Source organism: Trachemys scripta, chromosome 4, assembly GCF_013100865.1.
Source record: "Trachemys scripta elegans isolate TJP31775 chromosome 4, CAS_Tse_1.0, whole genome shotgun sequence".
NCBI lineage: Eukaryota > Metazoa > Chordata > Testudines > Emydidae > Trachemys > Trachemys scripta.
The window spans coordinates 13,629,695-13,650,456 of NC_048301.1; the positions used below are offsets into that span (position 1 = coordinate 13,629,695).

The following is a 20,762-nucleotide window of genomic DNA, read 5'->3' on the forward strand; positions in this document are numbered from 1 at the left end:
TTCTATGATTTCCTCAATGAGCAAATTCACCATTCAAACCTTTTACCTTCTTGAGATACACGTTCTTTTGACCATAGAATTATTCAAGATGTTTCTCTTACTGTTCAGACCCAATGTTTCTGTTCAAGCAGAAGGATTTTTTTGTACTCTTCCTGATTGAGATGCATAAACTGATCACAATATTAAAGCCATTCAAAATCTGTCTTCGTGGTTTCTTCACTTCTCGTAAAAAAAAAAATATATTGTTTGCAGCACTAATAGTGGAAAAAGAATATTTTTATAACTAATTTTAAACATGTCGCTGAAATTTGAAGTTAAAATCTGAAAATAATTTTTTTGGCAAGTATAGTCAGATGCTGAATTGTGTGAGAAATAAAAAAAATGTGATAGAGCTAAGTATGTCAGGAAACAAATGTGATGAAAGTTAACAGATCTGGATACATTCCGCCCCAGATAAAAATCTAAATCAAATATGGAGAATAATTTTACCAAGATATTTTTCTTTAATTACTGTCAGTCATTGGTATACATTACAAGGTAAGGTGACATTACAATAAAGGGTGACACTTTTATCAAGATACAGAAACCCTGCTTGGGCCATCAGTGGGGTTTGAAGCCAGAACCTTCAGAGCTAAAAAGCATGACTTGAGCTACAGCTAAATTCCTTAAGGGGCTCCTAAACCCTGTATGTGGATCTGCCTTTAGATGGAGACAAGCCCCACATACTTTGCAGTTTAAGAAGCTGCAGCTGCTAATGGAAGAGCTGTTTAGCAGAGTACCAAAGCAAGATGAAACATCTTAAAGAGGAAGAAGTAAAGCTCCCAAATTTGACTTATATGTAAGCGGGGGAATTTATTGTGGGGAACTTTCCCGGCTTATACACTATCCTGGTGAAATGGGCTAGCAAAGAGATCTGAGTCTTCACTCCCACTCCCTTTACCTAAAGGCCTGCCTGACCACTCTCCTTCCACTTTCCTGGGTGGTGGAGTCCTCGTAACCCTGACAAGGCTGACCTTGTTGTGGTCACTTAGGGTAGGGGCTAGGGTGTTCCCACTCCTGAGTGCTCTCACTCCTCTGGACGCTTCCCTGCCCCACTGATCATTACATGTAGTTCAAAGCAAATACAGTTTATTAAACAGCAACTACTTAAAAAAAAGGGGGGGGGAATGGAAAAGGATAAAAGAAACATGTAACCCCACTCTGTGGTACAGGGACATCACAACCAGCAGTCTCTGGAATGTAAGGGAAGTTCACAGTCTGTCCCTCATGCTGTATGGATGCAGCAGGTCAGACTTTCTCTGGCGGGGGCCACACACCCTCAGGATCTAGGTGGCAGCCCCTTCACGACAGGGCTGATGCTGGGAAGGTTATGATTCCCCCCCTTCTCCGCCCCAGTCTGGTGGGGTCTCCCTGCGCTGGGCCCTCTGCCCAGGGTCCTTGTGGCGGGGCGACAACTCATCGGCACAGCGTCTCCTGCTGGTTATCCAGGGAATTAGCTCTTTTTCAGCTCCAGAGCACCTCTGCTGGCTGATGCCTCACCTGCCACTGCCCCCCCCCCTGTGTTATTAGACCCCAGTGACCTTGTATACCAGGGTTCTTCCCCCAGCAATAACCCCTCTGTCTCTGGGTCTCCTCTCCCAGGGGAGACCCCAACCCCCTATCCCCACCTTGCCTCAGTGGCTACTGCCAGTCATCATCTAGCCCCTGTTCCCTGGGGCATACTGCAGTCTATAAGCCACTCATCATTAGCAAGCGGGGTTGGACCAGCGGCCTCTACCTATCCCTGGGCTGCCCTTCTGCAGCCCTACTACACTTGTGGGCCCTTAACTCAGCCTGCAGCCTGGGGCTTAGCTAGCCTGGAGCTCCCCAGCTCCCAGGGCTGTTTTAAGCCCTTCAGGGCTGGAGTGGGGTAACCACCCCACTACAGTCCCCCTTGCTCTCTCCAGCTGTTCACCACACTTGGCTCCGGACTGCCCCAGCTCCCACGCTGCTGCTGCAGCTCTTCTCCTAGCACAGCTCTGCTCCCTGGGCTGCTTCTCTGGTTCTCTCTGGCTCTGGCCCACAAGCCTCTGCTCCCCATCTCAGCCTGGGCTCCTGTTGGCCTCTCCTTAGCTCGGCCGCACTCAGGCCCAGGGAGCAGCAGTTCACAGGGAGGATGGGAACCCTCCCTCCCATGCCTTGGCCTGCTGACTCTCTCATTAGCCTGCCCGCCCTGTCAATCGGGCTGAGCTGGAGCGTTGGCCTCTCTCCATTGCCTCTGAGGGACGGTTAGTCCCAGGGTCCTGATTTTCCATCAACCATTCCCCTTCCTTTTGGTACTGCGAGCTGGCCAACCAACAACCCCCACTAAAAAGCAACAGAGGATCCTGTGGCAAAAGGTGCCACAGGACCCTCTGTTGCTTTTTACAGATTCAGACTAACACGGCTACCCCTCTGATACTTAACCCCCACTAAGTTTTAGTAAGGTGCCAACAGTCCCCTTAAATATACTTAAATCCCAGATAAGCTAAATGAAGTTGGTTAGAGATTGGGAATACATATTAATAACTTGAGGGTTAAAAATGATTTTAAAAGATTTTTTCCATATTTTCCCCCTCAGGGTGCCTTGCCTTACTTCACCCTTATGAAACTAATTTTCACTTCCCGAAGGAACGATGACTCATAACACTGAAAAAAATAGTAAAAGAATTAAAGCCAGAAGGCAAACTAAATCAGGCTGAACATCAGTAAAGTGACAGTTCTGGTGCCCTCAGAGCAGTGAGTGATACAGACAGCACTTTGGAGAGCAGTGATCTAGTAAGCACATTTTTGATGACTACACAAAGAACACAAAGGTGTGGTTGTCAAGAGCAATGGGAGGCAAAGGGAGGATGAATTACAAGGCTGTGAAAATAAAATGACAGATAGTTACCAATACTGTGCATGTGCAGTCCCAACACTTGTCCACTACTCACTGTGAAGTCTGGTGAGCTCCCCCTGCTGACTCTAACAGCAGAAAACAAATTAGTGAAGCTCTAGGAATAATCTAACAAGATAACACATATTACTCCTGGCGTTTCACTAATGATACTAATGTACGAAAAGACTATAAATAAACAGAGCTAAGTTGGCTTCTGTTCCAACCAAAATAAGAGAAATAAATGCTTGGTAGTGTTCATTAGATTGTTATTTCCATATGTTTATTTTATTATTGAACTATTGAACAGTATCCAGAAGGGATACTGGGTTTCATTAAGGCTACGATTTTGTCACAGAGGTCACAGGGGTCACAGCAATCATGAATTTAAATAACTTACTTGAAATCTCAGAAATGGCTGTGAACGCACCTTTGACAGCCCCAAACTGACTGGCATTACGACCCGGCACGTGGGGTTACAGTGACACTCAGATTTGGCCTGTCTGCCCCTCTGCCTCCATCTACAGAGGGGCAGACAAACCAAATGTGAGAGGCACTGCAACCCAGTGTATAGGTCCCTACCAAATTCATGGTCCATTTTGGTCAATTTCAGTCATAGGATTTTAAAAATTGTAATTTTCACGATTTCAGCTATTTAAATCTGAAATTTCACAGTCTTGTAACTGTAGGGGTCCTGATCCAAAAAGAAGTAGTGGGGTGGTCACAAGGTTATTGTAGGGGTGTTGCAGTACTGCTACCCTTACTTCTGCATGGCTGCTGGCAGTGGCTGCCTTCAGAGCTCGGCGGCTGGAGCCATAGGTGCCGACTCCGTGAGTGCTCCGGGGCTTGAGCACCCACGGGAAAAAATTGGTGAGTGCTCTGCACCCACCGGCAGCTCCCCACCCCGCCTCAGCTCACCTCCACCTCCGCTCTGCCTCCACCTCCTCCCCTGAGTGCGCTGCTTCTCCCCCTAGCTCCGAGCGCTTCCTGCTGCGAAACAGCTGTTTTGCGGCAGCAAGCACTGGGTGGGAGGGGGGAGGAGGGGGAACGCGGCGCACTCGAGGAAGAGGCGGGGCCAGGGATTTGGGGAAGGAGTCCAATAGGGGCAGGGAGAGGGTGGAGTTGGGGCAGGGCAGGGGCGGGGTCGGACCGGGGCCAGGGAGCCTGAGCACCCACCGGCACCGGGAAAAGTTGGTGCCTATGGCTGGAGCGTGGTGGCTGCTGGCTGGGAGCCCAGCTCTGAAGGCAGAGCCGCCACCAGCAGCAGCACAGAAGTAAGGGTGCATGGTATCATATTGCCACCCTTACTTCTGCACTGCTGTTGGCAGGGTGCTGCCTTCACACCTGGGCCTCTGGTCAACAGCCGCCGCTCTCCGGCTACCCAGCTCTGAAGGCAGCGCAGAAGTAAGGATGGCAATACCGTGACCTCCCCTAAAATAACCTTGCGACCCCCAGTTTGAGAAATGCTCATCTCCCCCCCTGAAATCTGTATAGTATAGGGTAAAAGCACACAAAAGACCAGATTTCACTGGGGGAGACCAGATTTCTGTCTGGTCTGTGATGTGTTTTTCCATGGCCGTGAATTTGGCAGGGCCCTACCCATGCACCAGGTCACTATTGTTCAAAGTTCACAGTCTATGGCAAGGAGGGATGAAGGGGGTCAGCTCAGCGCCTCCTCATGGCTATGCTTGGCATAGCAGCTTGTGGTCTCTCTCTGGGCGGTGGCTGCCTCTTCTTGTGACTTAGCTCTTTCGCCAGGTCAGTTCCCACTCTCTCCGCTGTCGGAGTGAAACAAGTGAAAGTATTTTAAAACGAGTGTCCAAAATAAATCAAAATCCTCTACAACAGGGCCAGGCAAACTTTTTGGCCTGAGGGCCACATCAGGTTTCATAAATTGTATGGAGGGGGACTAAGAGGAGGGGGTCATGGCCCGGGGGAGGGCATTAGGGGAAGGGGTCGTGGCCCAGCCCCCACCCCCCATCTGCCCCCCCCCCCCGCCCCCCCTCCCTCCCGCCCCCCCCCCCCCGCCCCCCGGCCGCCCCCCCCCCCCCCCCCCCCCTTCCCTATCCCCCCCCCCCCGGGACTTCTGCCCCATCCAACCATCCCTTCTCCCTGTCCTCTGACTGCCCCCAGAACCCCTGCCCCTGACTGCCTCCTGCCACCCCATCCAACCCTTCCTCCTTCCTGACTGCACCCCGGGAACCCTGCCCCCATTCAATCCCCTGTTTCCCCCCCCGAACACCATCCACACCACCGCCCCCTGACCTCTATCCAACCTCCCCTGCTCCCTGCCTCCTTACCGCACTGCCTGGAGCACTGGTGGCTGGTGACGTTTCAGCCACTCCGCCCGGCTACAGCTGGGCCATGCTGCCACCGCCACCACGCAGCACAGCACACCGGATCAGGCCGGGCTCTGCAGCTGCGCTGCCCCGGAGCTCACAGCCCCACCGCCCAGAGCATTGCACCGGTGGCGGAGCGAGCGCGCTGAGGCTGCAGAGGAGGAGGAACAGCAGGGGAGGGGCTGGGGGCTAGCCTCCTGGGCCAGGAGCTCCGGGGCCGGGCAGGACGGTCCCGCAGGCCATAGTTTGCCCACCCCTGCTCTACAATCATTGCTGTAGCAGATCGTGTGAAAGAATTTGGAAGCCAAATTCTACATGCCAGGTGACAAACTGTTTTGTACAAGCTGCAATGTTTTGTTGGATCATGCATGACGGGCAATCGTTCAGCGCCACTTAAACTCGGAAAGCCATTGAAGCAGAAAGAGGGCTCTGCAGCATAGTGCATTGCTGGGAAACAAAAAGGAAAAAACAAAACAAAACTATTTCTTCTCTTTCTAAGAAGATGACTGAGAGCTCTGAGACCAGTCATTTAGCTACAGTGGAACTTGTGGATGCATTTGCAAATGCTAATATACTGTTGGAAAAACTTGATCGCCCAACGCTGCGTGAATTTATTCAACAGAATGTACAACATTCCGATTGCTTACCAAATGCGAATAAGCTACAACAGGACTATCTTCCAAAGGTTTTGCAACACATTTTGAGGAGATGAGGTCTCTAACTCATATGAATCTTTTGCAGTTATTTCCGATGAGTGCACAGATGAGCAAGACAACTATGCACACCATATTCTGTTTGATTTTATTTCTGACCAGGCCAAAGATGTACCAATAGGAAAGCTAACAACAGTGCTCGACAACTGCATTTACTTGGATGCTGTTAACACCACTACAGTTTCTCAAGTGATAATTAAAACCGTTTCAAAATACGGTGCGGACTTTGACAAAGTATCTGCTTTCACAAGTGACGATACAACTTACGTGACAAAATCTTTCAAATTGGTTCTCCAAGGTCTAATGCCAAATGCTGTCCATGTTACATGTAATGCACGTATAATTTCTCTAGTCAGTGAGCTGTGGAGATGCGAGTTTGGTAAAGTTGATAAACTAGTCAGCTACATTAAAAAGATCTTTAAACACTGCCCTAGCTGCAAACTTCGATACAGGCAGTACATTGCAAATGCAACTGAAATTGCGGAACAAAAAATTGCACTTCCCCCAGAGCCAGTAATTACTCATTAGAATTCTTGATTTTGAGCTGTACAATACCAAGCAGCTCACCTCAAGTACTGCTGAGAGTTCATCTGAGAAGAGCTCACACTGACACCGAAAATGCAGGTTTTAACAGAACTTTCAACCCTTCTAAACAATGCTCAGCTGAATGAGGAAGTTCAGTTCATTGCCAAGAATGCCACAGGACTGATGGACTTAATCACTTGGTTCGAATCTTGACATGTCATAATCCATGAAGCTTACAACAAAGTAATGGATGTACTGTTCTGGACTGACGCTCAGTCAAATGAAAATCACTCTGACGATGCTAAGTTAAATGCCAGTGCTCAGCAAGTGTTTTCTTGTATGGGCAATGTTATTGCTATGGGGAAGAGTCAAGCGATGTAGCAAAAATGGCTCAAAAGTTTCAGCAACCTGCAGCAAGGCTCCTAAAAGCTGTGCATATTTTTGACCCGGCACAAATGCCCCTGTTGATGGGGGATTTAACCTCACTTAATGCAATTCCTGGCTTTGATAAGAATTGTAGGCGGCAGGTTCCTGCTTACAAAAATATCATGAAAGCAGCAGACTGAACTTTGCTTGTGCTACGGTTTTGGATCTCAGTGGAAGGCAGAATCCCCCACCTTGCAAGGCTGGCTCAGCCCTGTCTGACAATTCCAGCCTCCTCCGTGCATGCAGAGAGCTGTGACTAAACGCAGACAGGTGTTTTCAGCACAGAGACAGGGAATGAAGAAAGACACAGTTGCAGGATGCTCCAAGCTCACATTCAACTAATGACATTTGAAACCAGAACTTCTTTTTCCCTCTCCTGCTTTTGTTAACTTAAGGGCTTTACATGATTTTATTTTTGCTCTCTTTAAATACATATTCATGCTTTTGTTACAACACCGTGAAATTTAAGATTTAAATATCTGAAACCGTGAAATTCAAGATTTTTAAATTGCTATGACTACGAAATTTACAAAAATGGACCATGAATTTGATAGGGCCATGGATATAAAGGTGCACTTAACTATTAGCATGTAGTTAAGTCCCATTGGCTTCAATGGGACATGAACATGTGCTTACTGTGAAGCATATGCTTAAATGCTTTACTGAATAGGGGCCTATAACTGTAATTCTGGTGAAGCTTTTTCATGTTAAGAATTAGTTTTGCTAGTAAGAAGTTGTACATGGTTCTCAAGTACCCAGCGGCGGCTCCAGGCACCAGCACTCCAAGCGCGTGCCTGGGGCGGCAAGCCGCAGGGGGCGGCTTGCTGGTCCCTGCGCGGCAGTCAGGCTGCCTTCGGCGGCTTGCCTGCGGGAGGTCCGCGGATTCAGTGGCAATTCGGTGGTGGGTACGCCGAAGCCGCGGGACCGGCGGACCTCCCGCAGGCATGCCGCTGAAGCCGCGGGACCGGCGGACCTCCCGTAGGCATGCCGCCGAAGGCAGCCTGCCTGCCGTGCTTGGGGCGGCAAAAAAGCTAGAGCCACCCCTGTGAGTACCAGGTGGCAGAGTTCTATAGTCATAATATTAAGCCAGAATTAGAAGTTGATTATAGTCTTGTAATGTAAAGTAATAACTTTCAATGGCTTTCCTATGATTGACTAAGTTAGTTTTTATACCTCTTTTCTTGATCCACTGTTAACTTTTTCACACTGTCCTAAGGCTGTCTCTAGACATTTTAATATCTTTAGACCATAGCATCTTTGAATGCCTCAAGCAATCCTGGCTTGCTATGGTAACGGAAGTGATTCCTTTTGGGTAATGCCTTGCTTAGTAAACAAAAAGGCCAGAGTCTTAAAATCTGGATGCCTAGAGTGAGGTTACTTAATGCACATTTAGGCACCTAAGTAAAAGTGGTCTGATTTTCAGAGGAGCGGAGCCATCCATATTCTGGTCTACTCTGATTATTATAATGTACCAATCACCATTTCATTGAAGTCACCTGTCATTGTTTCACTGTAACTGGATCACTTTATTTGTACAACAGATTATTACAATTCCAGACCTATGGAGGATGTTGCCCCAAGACCTTCTGACAATAAATTAAATCTCACAATACCAATGCAAGGTAAGTAAGTATTTCTCTGCCTTCATGTGTCTTGGCCTTTGCTAATTTTTTTCAGGTTTCCTCTAAAACCCTTGAAACCCTTAATTGTTTTCCAGGGCTAGGACATTCCTTCAACTATGTTTGCTCCTTTGTTCAATCAGGAACGACCTTAAGTGCCAGCATGCTTTACTGCCCTGGGATATCCTGAGCTCCCAAGAGTGCTTCAATGGAAGTAAATGTGATGCTGGCAGACCAGATGCCAACGCCCCTAGCCCTCATCTGAACACTGACAAATGCATAGCTGGAAACCAATCTGGCTCACCTGTGTGTTGTTATTGGTAAAATAGGTATTAGAGTTATAAAAATGTGTTTAGTGTTTAGGCTTTGCGAAATGCTCATAAATTGCTGCATGTATTAATCTCACTCCTAATATCTGTATCCCAGGTTATAAGGTTCTCTCAAGTGTTTGCATTGTAAACCTTTGTAACTGTGTAACTCACCAGCAGTCAGGAGAGAAGCATTACCAAGTGTGAAATACTAGTTTGTTGCAGGAGATGTTATATCCTGCCTGACAGGAAAAAAAAAGAAAAAAAAAAGGCACATAGACACCAGACAAACCATTGTGGAACATCAGAGGACAAAATACTTTGTTGATTGCTCTCCCCACCCCCAGACACCCATGAAGAGTTGATGTGCAGTGGATTCATCCCATCAGCTTGAGTTCTGGGGGAAGGGAATAAAAATCCTGGACAAGAAGAAACTGTATCTTTATGCTGCTTGGACTCTGAGGGGGAGGATTACTAAGCATAAGCAAAAAATCCCCAGTGGCCTGGGTTAGCCCCAAAGGACATATAGCGCTTGCTTAAGCTTCTACTACCTTTTGGAACTTAAGACTGTAACTCATTTGTGTGTGTTGTCTTTGGTGTAAGATCTGAAGTGCAGTTGACCTGGGGTAAGTGACTGGTCCTTTCAGACTGGGAGTAACCTGAATATTGTTGGTGTAAGGGGCCACCTATTGAAGGCAAACTTGCCTGGGTGGTAAGATAGTTTGGAGTACCCAAGGGGACTGTCTGTGACTCTATGGTTAGGATGTGGTAGTGCCTGATACTTGGTTGCTGAAAACTAAGTATGGAACTCACAACCAATTGGTGGTTTGTGCCTTGCTTCTTAACAGTCTGCTGTGAGGTTGATACTCATGCTCTTAAGCCACTCCAGACAGTTTGACATTAAGATATAAATGGGTTCAGTTTTCCCTGATACCAATCCCATAAGAACACAGGTATGAACAGTTGGACAGGGATGGTGTCCCCAGCCTCTGTTTGCCAGAAGCTGGGAATGAGCGACAGGGAATGGATCACTTGATGATTACTTGTTCTGTTCATTCCCTCTGGGGCACCTGACACTGGCCACTGTCGGAAGACAGGATACTGGGCTAGATGGACCTTTGGTTTGACCCAGTAGGGCCATTCTTATTTTCTTATGTTCAGTTTCCATATAGCTGAGATGCAGATTCTTTGTTCTACTTTATAATAAATAAAACTCCATTGCAATTACAGTAGTTGAAATTATTTCAGTGTCTGTGTAAAATGCAAGTTTGAAAAATCCTCGTGCTTCACTAATTTATTTATGCAGGTACACTAACACTAATATGGATATCTACTAAGTAGAACAGTCTTGTATTCCCATGTACTATTGTGATCAAAACAGAGCAGTTCTAAGGAGAAAAGCTCTTTCCTTAGATTAAGAAGATATAGTTTTAGAGCAAATCCATTTTTAAATGAGTACAAATGGAGGGAGGCCAATTTTTCTTCAGTGCTATTGGCTTCAGAATGTTACCTGTGATTCACTGTTTTAGTGTTGCTAGAATAGGGAACAAACAATCATATATATACACACACACACAAAGAGCCCTAGGTAAATGTAACTGGATGCCAAAATATGTCCTACATAAACATGTGTAGCTAGACATCGGGTAGTTTACACTTAATTTACTGTAGTCCATATTTTTATATCAATTTTAAGTACAAATTATTTTATTGTTGGAAATTGTTCTTTCTTCTATAATTCAGTTGTTACCCAGTTACCATCTTACAGAAATAATGAAAATTGAAATACACTGCAATTACTACACTTTAATTTTTAATTTAATTAGCTTAAATAATGAGCTATCATTTTGTTCAGACAGTGATTTAAGGCACAATCTTGTTTTCATTTAAGTCCATGGCAGTTTTGCTATTGTCTTCAGTGGGAGCAAGATCAGGCTCCATCTACATCAGAATTAAGCAAACTGCTCTAGCCTTCAAGATCCTACACAATTTAGCCTCTCACATCCTTCTGTACCCTACTCTCTTTTCATTTCCCCGCGTATTTACCACTTTGCCCCACGAAGCAGCATGTCTAACTTTCTCCCAGTCTCATCTTCATGCTTTGTCCTACAAAACCCCTTCCTCCTAGAACCTCACCACTTACTCAGTCCATCACGCCTCCATCCTTACTTCCTTCAAGTCCCTCCTTAAATTGCCATTGCTCTTTGGGCTTGTCTACACACACAACTTGCACTGACTTAGCATAAATTGGTTTAAACTAGTGCAAGTTCCGTGTGGACTCTTTATCAAACTAAAACTGGTTACATCTGTGTAGCTTGTACCTGTAAAATGTAGGCCTTGCCTAGGGGGTTGAGTTGCACTACTTTAACTTAAATTGCTTTTTAAACTGGTAAAATTAGTGCACACCCTCTGTAGACACTCTTATTTCAGTTTAGCTTAAGCCTGTTCCCAGTCAAGTTAAGCTACACCAAAAAGAAATAAATAAAGAGACGCTTTTGCCAAAATAAGTGTGTCCGCATAGAGGTTTGCACAGATTTAATTAATCCCACCTTTAATTAAACTGGTTCAACTTTGTATGTAGACCAGGCCTTTTATGTTTTATCCTGGAGATAAATGTTAAATAGAAAAATAAAATAAAAAGATCTTGACAATCAACAAGATATAAAACAAGCATACAAAAAATCAAAACATACAAATAACGACATATGTGCTAAATAGGCAACCATCGATACTACAATGATAAATGCTTTATAAATGACTATGGACACGTACAGAGAAACACCTGCTGCTTATTCACTTGATTTTTGTTGCATTCCTTCTCCCATTCTTTGCCTGTATGTTGTATCATTAGCTTGTAAGCTGCTTGGGGCAGGGACCTTGTCTTTATTCTTGCGTGTGTAGAGTGCCTGGCATGCCTTTGGTGCTATATAACTAATACTCTACAATTATTATTTCTATTATAAAATGAGCTCCTCTGGTGCTCATTGAAGAGTGAAATTCACTCCCATGCAGAGGGACTACACAAGGCCTATATACTGCTCCAGTCGGCCTTCAGCCCTATTTTGAGGGGTTAAGTGGGACTCACGTAGTGCACAGATATGGTTTGTGCAGACCCTCTGCACAAGGGTGAATTTCACCTCAAGGTGAAGTTTAAAGCTCAGGCTCTGTTGACTCCCTAGCCTATGCTCATTTCTCCAGACTCCAGTGCCTTCCATTTTCTTCCTAGTTTATTGACATTCCATATACTCTTGCCCCTGGTTATGAAAAAAATAAAAATGCCTAGGAAAAGTCCAAGCATTTTTACAAGGGATGGGAAATTTATGTAAAGATCAGGTTTGTTTAGGATACATAAGAGTGATGAAAACCAGGAGTTCTAAAGTTATATCATGCATTTTCTTGTCATAACATACTGTCATCAGTTTACATAAGGCTCTGACTAAACCATCTGTGTTTATATAAGTGCTAAAAATACAGAACATATTCAGTTTATTGTATAAAACTCCACCTGATTCTGATAGCATTTTCCTTGTGTCACAATATTATTTAAATAGGTCAAGATACAAAAGTGTGATGGGCTTTTTCTGAATATGAGAATTGTCCCTTTTTTTTTCTTACGGGTATAACTATAAGAAATTAGTCTAGACCATATCTGGAATGATGGGAGAAAACAATATTTGCCCTCCTCTCATAAAACGTTCTTGTTTTCTAGGTGTTGTATAAATAATAATAATCAAAAACTGGGAATTAAGATTTGTATATTTGATTCCCAGGTCTGATGAGGAAATGCTGTGTGACTTTGGGCACATCTTTATGGGCCTGATCCAAAGCCCAGTGGAGTCAGTGGAAAGTCTTTCTTGTGCGTCAATTTTCCCATCTACAAAATGGTTATAACAATGATTAACTCAGCTCAAAGTTAACCATAAAATTAAGAAGGCACACTGACTGGAATTCTCACCAGCTCTCCCAATCTTGCCCATTTCATAAGTATTGAGGAGGATACTGTTATGCAATTTGATTCTGAGTGCCAAGATTGTTAATAATTTCTCAAAGGAAGTAGTTGAAGCCTCCTCTTGAGACATTTAAAACTAAATTGCTTGAAATGATACTTTAGGGGACCCAATCCTGTACTGGGTAGGGGAGGCATGGCTGGAATTAGATGACCCAAAAATGTCTTTCTCAACCCTAACACGTATTATACTTTTACATATTACATATTTTAATCTTCATTGTTAGCAATGCCCTTCTGGAAGCCTATTAATAAGTGTCTCTCGTGCCCACTTGTTTTCCTTTAGTTTTCAATTATATATTCCCTTTTGTTTCTACTGGAACACTAAATTAAAGTGGCTTTCCTGTGTACTTCCTTTTTTGTGAACCAGTATCGTCAAGAATGCCAGCATAAATCTGGGTATATGGTTTGTTAGTTAACTTGTGCACCCTCTGCTGGCTCTTCCATAACAGAGCACAAAGCATCATAGATCCTTCATATATAGTGACAATAATGTGATTGGACTTTAATCCAAAAATCCATATTTTGAATCTACAAGGGTTTCACCACCAGATTATGAATTATAAGGAAGATCAAATTTGAGGTCTAAACTGGCCTTTTAAAAAATAATACTTAATGGTGTAATGAACTCAGAAAATAATTGTTTGGTCTTTCATGTGAGCTTGTTGACTTTTGGGACAAGACATCAAAGAATGGATATAGTCTGAAAAGCTGAGAACATTCTGAATGGGCTCTTAACAGAGTTCTAGAATTGTCATTTTAATGAAGAGGTCATGAATGAAACGCCAGAAGCATATATTGTAGGGATTCTTTTTCAGGTTATCAAAGATTGCTGTTTTTCTCTGTATATCCCAACTAAAAACAGTAGTATGTATAGGATGGGTAGACCAATATAAATCCCAGTAAGTACTTTGAAGGTGGTAGAAAAGAAAGGAAACTCTGATATGAAGGACAGATATTTGCAACCATTCCAGCTGCACAAAAAGGCAGAAAGTTGGCTTATACAGCCAGCTGGGGAAATCTCTGAGTGGTATAGAACAGGCATAGACAGTTGTACAACATGTGCTCTTGGCCCCTCTGAAGTATGGAATGTGTGAGGATGGGAAGGTGTGGCTGGAGTACCTAGCATACCAGCATTCTTGCGGGTAGCATGCCCTGTAGGGAGCCATTCCAACTGACACAAGTTAAAGCAACCCTGAGGCTGCTGTAACTTGCACCAGGGGCCACACTGGCTCCTTTTTTCCTGAGGATCAAGGGGACAGAAAGATGGCAGAGTCAGCTATGCCCTTCTTCTCAGGTGTGCTAAGCACAGATTAGGTGGATCTGAGGTTCTGACCCATCACCTGCAGTGACAGAGTCCCAAATTGTGATCCCAATCCTGCAAGTATTCCATCTGTAGAACTCCAGTTGACTTTATGAAGTACTTAGTGTTGGGATGGATTAATGTTGTTATTGGGAATCATTACAAGCAGCCCAGCGATCTACTTTGTTACTATCAACTTTGTGTCTACAACTGCCTGTGTCACAACCTCTATGGTTTCAGTAAAGTTGCACAAAACAATAAGGTTTTGCTTTGTATGAATTGAGTAGCAGATCGATTAGAGTTTTCTAATGATGTGAAAAAGCATTTTATTCATTTCACAAAAAAATAAGAGGTTAATCATACTAGCCCCAAGTGTTTAAATAAAAACTTAATTTAGTCAGCATCCTGTTATCACTCGCTAATTATCTACATGATCGTCCTACAAGTGACCCAGGCTATAGTGATGAAAGTCACCTTGTCACAGCTGCTGTTTTCTCTAAGTTAGTATGAAATATAGGCTTAATCCAACTCCAGTGAAGTCAACAGGAGTCTTTGATTCCAGTAGATGTGGATCATGGCCTTTAAGAATGGCTTTCAAAAGAGATAATGAAATCTTCTTTTTCTAGCCTGCATTATTAAAATGTACTAGGTTTTTTTCCTCGTGTAATTCTCAGGTTACTTTTGCAGTCAGAAGGCAAAATGGAAGCTCTCCATTAACAATACCTCTAAATTTTCACAAACTTTAACTAAACAGTAACTGACATAATGGTGTAAGAGTGTGCTTCATGTTTCAAGGATATGAATTACGTTGCTGTTATGGTTGCACATCTATTAAAATGTCCATTATTTTCTATCCATTATCAGTAAAGAGCCTTTCATCTCTCGACTGGGTCCAATCCAGATCAACTTCAAGTCCAAACATTGTCTGTAGTACGCAAAAACTGTACCATCCAATCTCCGTGAAATGAATTAATAATGGTTTAAGTCCAGTTATCATGGATGGATGTCCACTTTACCAACACCTCACTTTTCTAACGTAATTGTTTGTTTGTTTTCCCCACATATTATAGTGCAGAACTGTTTTTTTTCTAATTTGTTTCTTTTAAAAAAGGATTATGTTCTTGGTTTTGAACACAGAATAAAACAATACAAAGGGGCAAGTTAGAAACACCATGACAAGTGTTGGGTATCAGCAAATAAAGTTACATTGAGGTACCACTGGTAAAAGGTAAAAACGTAGAGGTATGCAAAAGAGAAATAAACATGGTATGTATATAATGGAAGTAAGGATTGATAAACCTTATTTAATAAACATATGACTGGTAAATAATAAACTTTAACGAAAGGAGACAAGAAAATACATGTTTAAATCCTTAGAGAAGTCATAGTCCCAAGCCTCTCTGGCTTTCTTGGTCTCCATGTGTATGGACTAGCTGACGTTTTCATTTTCCTGAGGAGCACCAGCCACTATCTGTTCTGTATGGAGAATCAGATTATTTCTAAGGGTAAGGATAGCTCTCTTGGCTACAAACAAACAGGGTCTGTGTTTTTTTTTTTTTTTTTTTTTTGCAGTGATACGGAGCTACACTACATTATATCTTGTCTGTTTTTGTGAAACGTGAAATGTTTTGACTCAGGTACTATAATAGCACGTCCTGGGATATGAGGGTTTCCTCTTCTGATAGGTCACCTGCTCCTGGCATACTGAGTTTATACAGCTGCCTTAAGCACTTTCTCTTAATAACAGCCCTTTCTGCTTGGCTAATGTTTTGTTTCACTCCATCCCCAAAGAAACACATACTGATGTGGGTTACACAGCGTATTCATTACTTAGAAAAACAGACAGAGGCATAAAACTGCTAAGAACCCAAATTCCTAGCAACTGCAGTTCTTCTCTAAGGAGTCGATTTGATCCCAAAGCCATTTTCTGTCCACCATCCTCTTCTGCCCAGCAGGCATTAACAATGTTTTTATTTTTGGCAGCAGTCACACCACACCAGCACAAAAATAATTAGACTAAATTTAACCTCAGCAGTGTTGTCAGTAGAAAAGGGTTTAGGTGGCAAAAATCCAGTGGAATATTATGAACACCCCTCAATTTAGGACTATTAAGGAGTTTCGGTACAGTCCCTTGTAAACACAGGGGTTGTTTGCAAAATGTTGATCAAGGTTCAGCTTTCAAATATCTCCAAATATTGAGTGTTTGAATCCAACATTTTGGTTCCAGCCCATCTCTAGTTATAACTATTTAATTTATACAAAAAATGTCTCATTAGCTGTGTTGTAGCTAAGAAGCTTGCTAAATGAGAGCAGTGACTGATTAAATTTACATTAATGAATGTGGCAAAAAAATAAGTGTTTGAATGTACAAAGATGCCAACCAGATTCAGATACTTAAAGGAGAAAACTAGAAAAATACAAGAGGCTTAACTTTAGTAAGCAGAAATCTCACCCTCTTGTCTGAACTAATCTGCTGTACTTTTGGGAATTCTTATCTTTATAAAATTTTGAAGTTTTTTGCTTTAATATTAACTTATATCCAAAAAACCTGAGAAGGCTGCCAGGCTCTCAATGACTCATTCTGAAGTATCCTCATGGGCCAGCAGGTTTATACAGATATCTTTAGCTATGACTGAACTAGAATCTGAGTTATTTTAGGCAAAATAAAATTCCTTGAAACAATCCTATGAGGGGTTATAAAAACTGGTTGGGACTACAGACATTTTACACCCTCAAATATCTCAGTAACTATGGGCTTGATACTGCACCATTGAAAGCAATGGGCACCGACGGCTGATAGAAGACAGCAAGCAAAATCAGTGGCTTATATAAACCCTCATTTGGATGACAGAGACACTATCAGATAAATTAAGTAAAGACTAAAGCTCTAACTGGTAAAACATGTGAGTTGTTCCGTGTTGCACAATTCTTCCTGGGAAGTGGAAAAATCTTCTGACCTGAATAAAACTTCTAGCAATTGTACATCCAGGCATTACAAATGCTTATCAATGAGAGTTCGGCATTCTGACAATTCTGGAAAATAGTATACATCTCTTTGTATCTGAAAGAGAATCAGAAAGACAGCTGGTCAAAAAAGTAGTATTGTGCACTGAGTTTATCCCAGCCTCTATGGTACAGTACTTCTAAATCCACCTAAACTGTTGAATAGTGTTGCTTTAAGATGTTACACAGTTGCCATGTTCCATCCCATTGGTGGAACATGGCAACTGTGTAACATCTTAAAGCAACACCCCATTGGTGGAACATGTCATGCAGAATTCCCACGAGAGCCAATTAGAAACAGTAAAAACCCATGCTACTGTGTATTTTGTATATGCCACATATCTCACAGAAAAAAACTATTTGAGAAATGTTTGATTTTTGAAAATATTATTGGCACTATTTTTGATATTCCTTTATATTTAGGGAAAAGAAAAAAATATTTCTGGACATTCAGCTCTTCAGTAACCTTTTATTACTATCAAAAGGAACCCTCCGAATAGATGGTGTTTTGCAGATGTTGGTGAGCTGTCAAAACGCTGTTGTCAAACTGTATTCACGCTGCACTGTCTGAATTTGTGCCATATTATCTGTGTCTCTTGGGTTCAGCTTTGGAATTGTTACTTGGAAATCTGAATGGGTAAGAAGAGAGAGTGCTTTTTCCCTTCTAGATCACCTGATGCAGGCTAATAGTGACCAAAAGTCAGCACCATTTGACAGCTATTTAGTGTGGCCTCTCTGAAATAAATTGTAATTCTCCGTCCTTTTCCTAGACAAGACCCCATCGCACCAAAAAAAAAAAAAAAAAAAAAAAATAATCCCACAGCAAGGGCTCCTTTATTGTTAGAAAAGAATTCAAATGCTCCACAGACTGAACTAGCTGCCCCCTCACCCCACAGAGGGGGAGGCTTCAGTGCTGGTTTTGCCCAGGCTCTAGCCCATGTGTTTCACTTTAAGTCCTTCCCAGCCATACAAAAGAACCTCTACCCTGAGCTTGAGAGTGCTTTAAGCCTGGGCTAGCAGGCATGGCTGAGGGTATAGGCTTGAACTTGGGTTTCACTTCAGCCTGAGATGGCAACCCAACAACTTTGCTGTGTGAACGCAGGCTAATCCAACTGGGGTGCTGTTAGTCCTCCTATCCTATCCCACAATTCCACTTGGGCTGTATTTCTTGTCTAACTCCTCCTTTATTCTGCACTATGTTTTAAACCTACATTTGCCTGCTCCATTTCTGTTGTACTTCCTCAGCATTTACAGAGATGCCATTCAATAAATCCCTCTCCCGTGCTGCCAGTTGGCCAGAAACTGGCACTAACCGTGTGGTAAAGCTGTGGCATGACATCAGTAAGACCTACAAGAGCACTTCCCAGGAGCCCAGGAAGGACAGACAAGTTTTCCCACAACACACTGTGAATGAATTCATAGAGTGGCCCAATTCAATGTACTACTAGGAACCATGAGTCATTCTGCTAGAATCCGCCCAGCAAGTTCAGTACCATTGTGGACACAACCACATGGATCTGGCACAGGTAGGGCTTTGCAGTGGGGATGCTCCACTCATGCTAGGCTAGCCCAAGTTAACACTGCAATGAAGACATACTCTAAAAGTGGCCCCTCCAGAATATAGTAAAAGTTCATTGGCAGAGCAGTGTGGGGAACTTTGCCCCTCTGTACCTTTTTTTGGACTTCCATTTCCAGAGCTATCAATCCAGTATCTTTACCAAGTATTAGCTTAATTTTCAAAAAAGGAAAATGATGTTCTAGTTTTGCTATCACTACCTAACTTTTGAATCTGATGCTCCTGAGCAGTTGCCAAATACTGGCTAATAACAATTGTGAGTTTTGGAAAATGGAGTCTAGAGTTAGCACATACCAAACCTGAATTCTGATTCCCTTTAGCTTTAAACAAAGATCCTCTATCAAAGGCAGTATTGGATGCATGGACAACATCCAAGATTTTCTTACTATACTTGTACTATTTCTCATTTAGATATATGAATGTGAGTGATAAACATGGTAAGTAATGGTTATTAATAACTGAAAAACCTACATATAAAATACAAATCTTGTAAGGAATAAAACCAAACCAAACAACCCCCCTCACCATCACCACCATTCTAGCATAAACCGTCTGCTGGTACAAGTCTTCAAAGTAAAGGGTTTTCCATCCTTTTGAAATGTAGGTGCTTACTACATTTTTATTTTCTTGATTTTTCTGAACTGTTGCTTACTTCCATCAGAAAATTTTCACTAGAGAAATTCAAACATATTGATAATTACTTTCTTTCATTCACAACTAAAGATTAAATAGGAAAATTGCTTTGTGAAACTCCTACTGAATTTGTGCATAATTAGTCAGACTTAAAGAGTCTTAGGTTAGTGATTGCTATTCATAAAAAAAAAAGTCCCTACCACTCTGCACAACAAGGTATTTGTTTTTAAATAATACTAGTAAAACACAGAGCTTGACTCAGTGTGGCCAGAGTGTGAGGATGTGTGTAATGTTTCTTAAAAGACTGTATCGGGAAGACAAATTGTAATGGAGCTGGTACATTTCAAGAATGAAGAAAATGCATACCCAACCTTTCCACAAAAGGCCAAGCTCTTTATGAAATGCTTAAAGGAGAATCAGTTTGGGTGTGGATAAAGCACAGGCATGCAATCTAAACCGTCCATTGACTACTTCTTCACTACTGGCATTTTATGAAGTTTCCAAGTGTACAGCTGTTTCAGCAGATGCCTGCAGATATAAGCTTGCCTGGGTGTTACTGAATTTACACAGAGATGATTGGAAGCATGTAGCATTTTGTTCCAGATGGCTTTTAGATTCCAAGACTAGGTATTCCCCTATAGAGAATATTTCGCAATCTGATGGGCATGAGTGCTTCTCAAGATATTTGCAGGGTCTTAGCAATGTCAAGATCATGAGACCACAAGCCCTGGGTATCATTAGTAAAAAGTTTTAGACATGATGTCCCTGAAGTGCCAAGTGATTGCTCATGTGTTTGATGAGATTTATACATACAGCAGAGTATGCACCTGGGCAATTTCTAGTGATGGTTGACATCTTACCAAGAACCCTGTTAATCATTCATGTTTTCTAGAAGCTTGAGATGATCTAGAAGCATGCCTGGGTGCCATTTTTAGTGGCCTTCCGTTCCAGCCTCATCCTGAAAATCAGAACTGGAATGATTACCAGTGATAGTACACAACGGCAAAATGCATCTCAATTTATAACATAACACAATTACTTAGCAGTAAGTCTCACATCCAGTCTGTGACTTCCATGCAATGACAGGGGAACTCTCCAAAACTGGAGGACTGATTGCCATAGATAAATTATACTGTAGTCCCACAAAGATGACGTTGTAAAGGATACATAAGGGACATTGTGGCCTCACCAAGTGTCAAGAGTCCAAATTGCAGTGTGGCACAATGACCAGAAAGACAGATTCTAAAAACCTCTCATGCCCAAAGCATTACCCAGTAGGCCTGGAAAAGAAGAGCACTAAGTCTGTCCAAAGAAAGTAACATACTTAATTACTAGCCATTAACTATTTTTCTTATAAAAATATATATTCTGTTTCTCACTAAAACCAACAGCTCACAGGGAAGTTAAAATACATC

The 20,762-nt window shown here is 42.7% G+C and overlaps 1 pseudogene; it reads right to left on the bottom strand.

Moving 5' to 3' along the window:
• Positions 1–17,105: 17,105 nt before the first annotated feature.
• LOC117876102 overlaps positions 17,106–20,762 on the bottom strand; it is a 34,191-nt pseudogene continuing 30,534 nt past the window's right edge.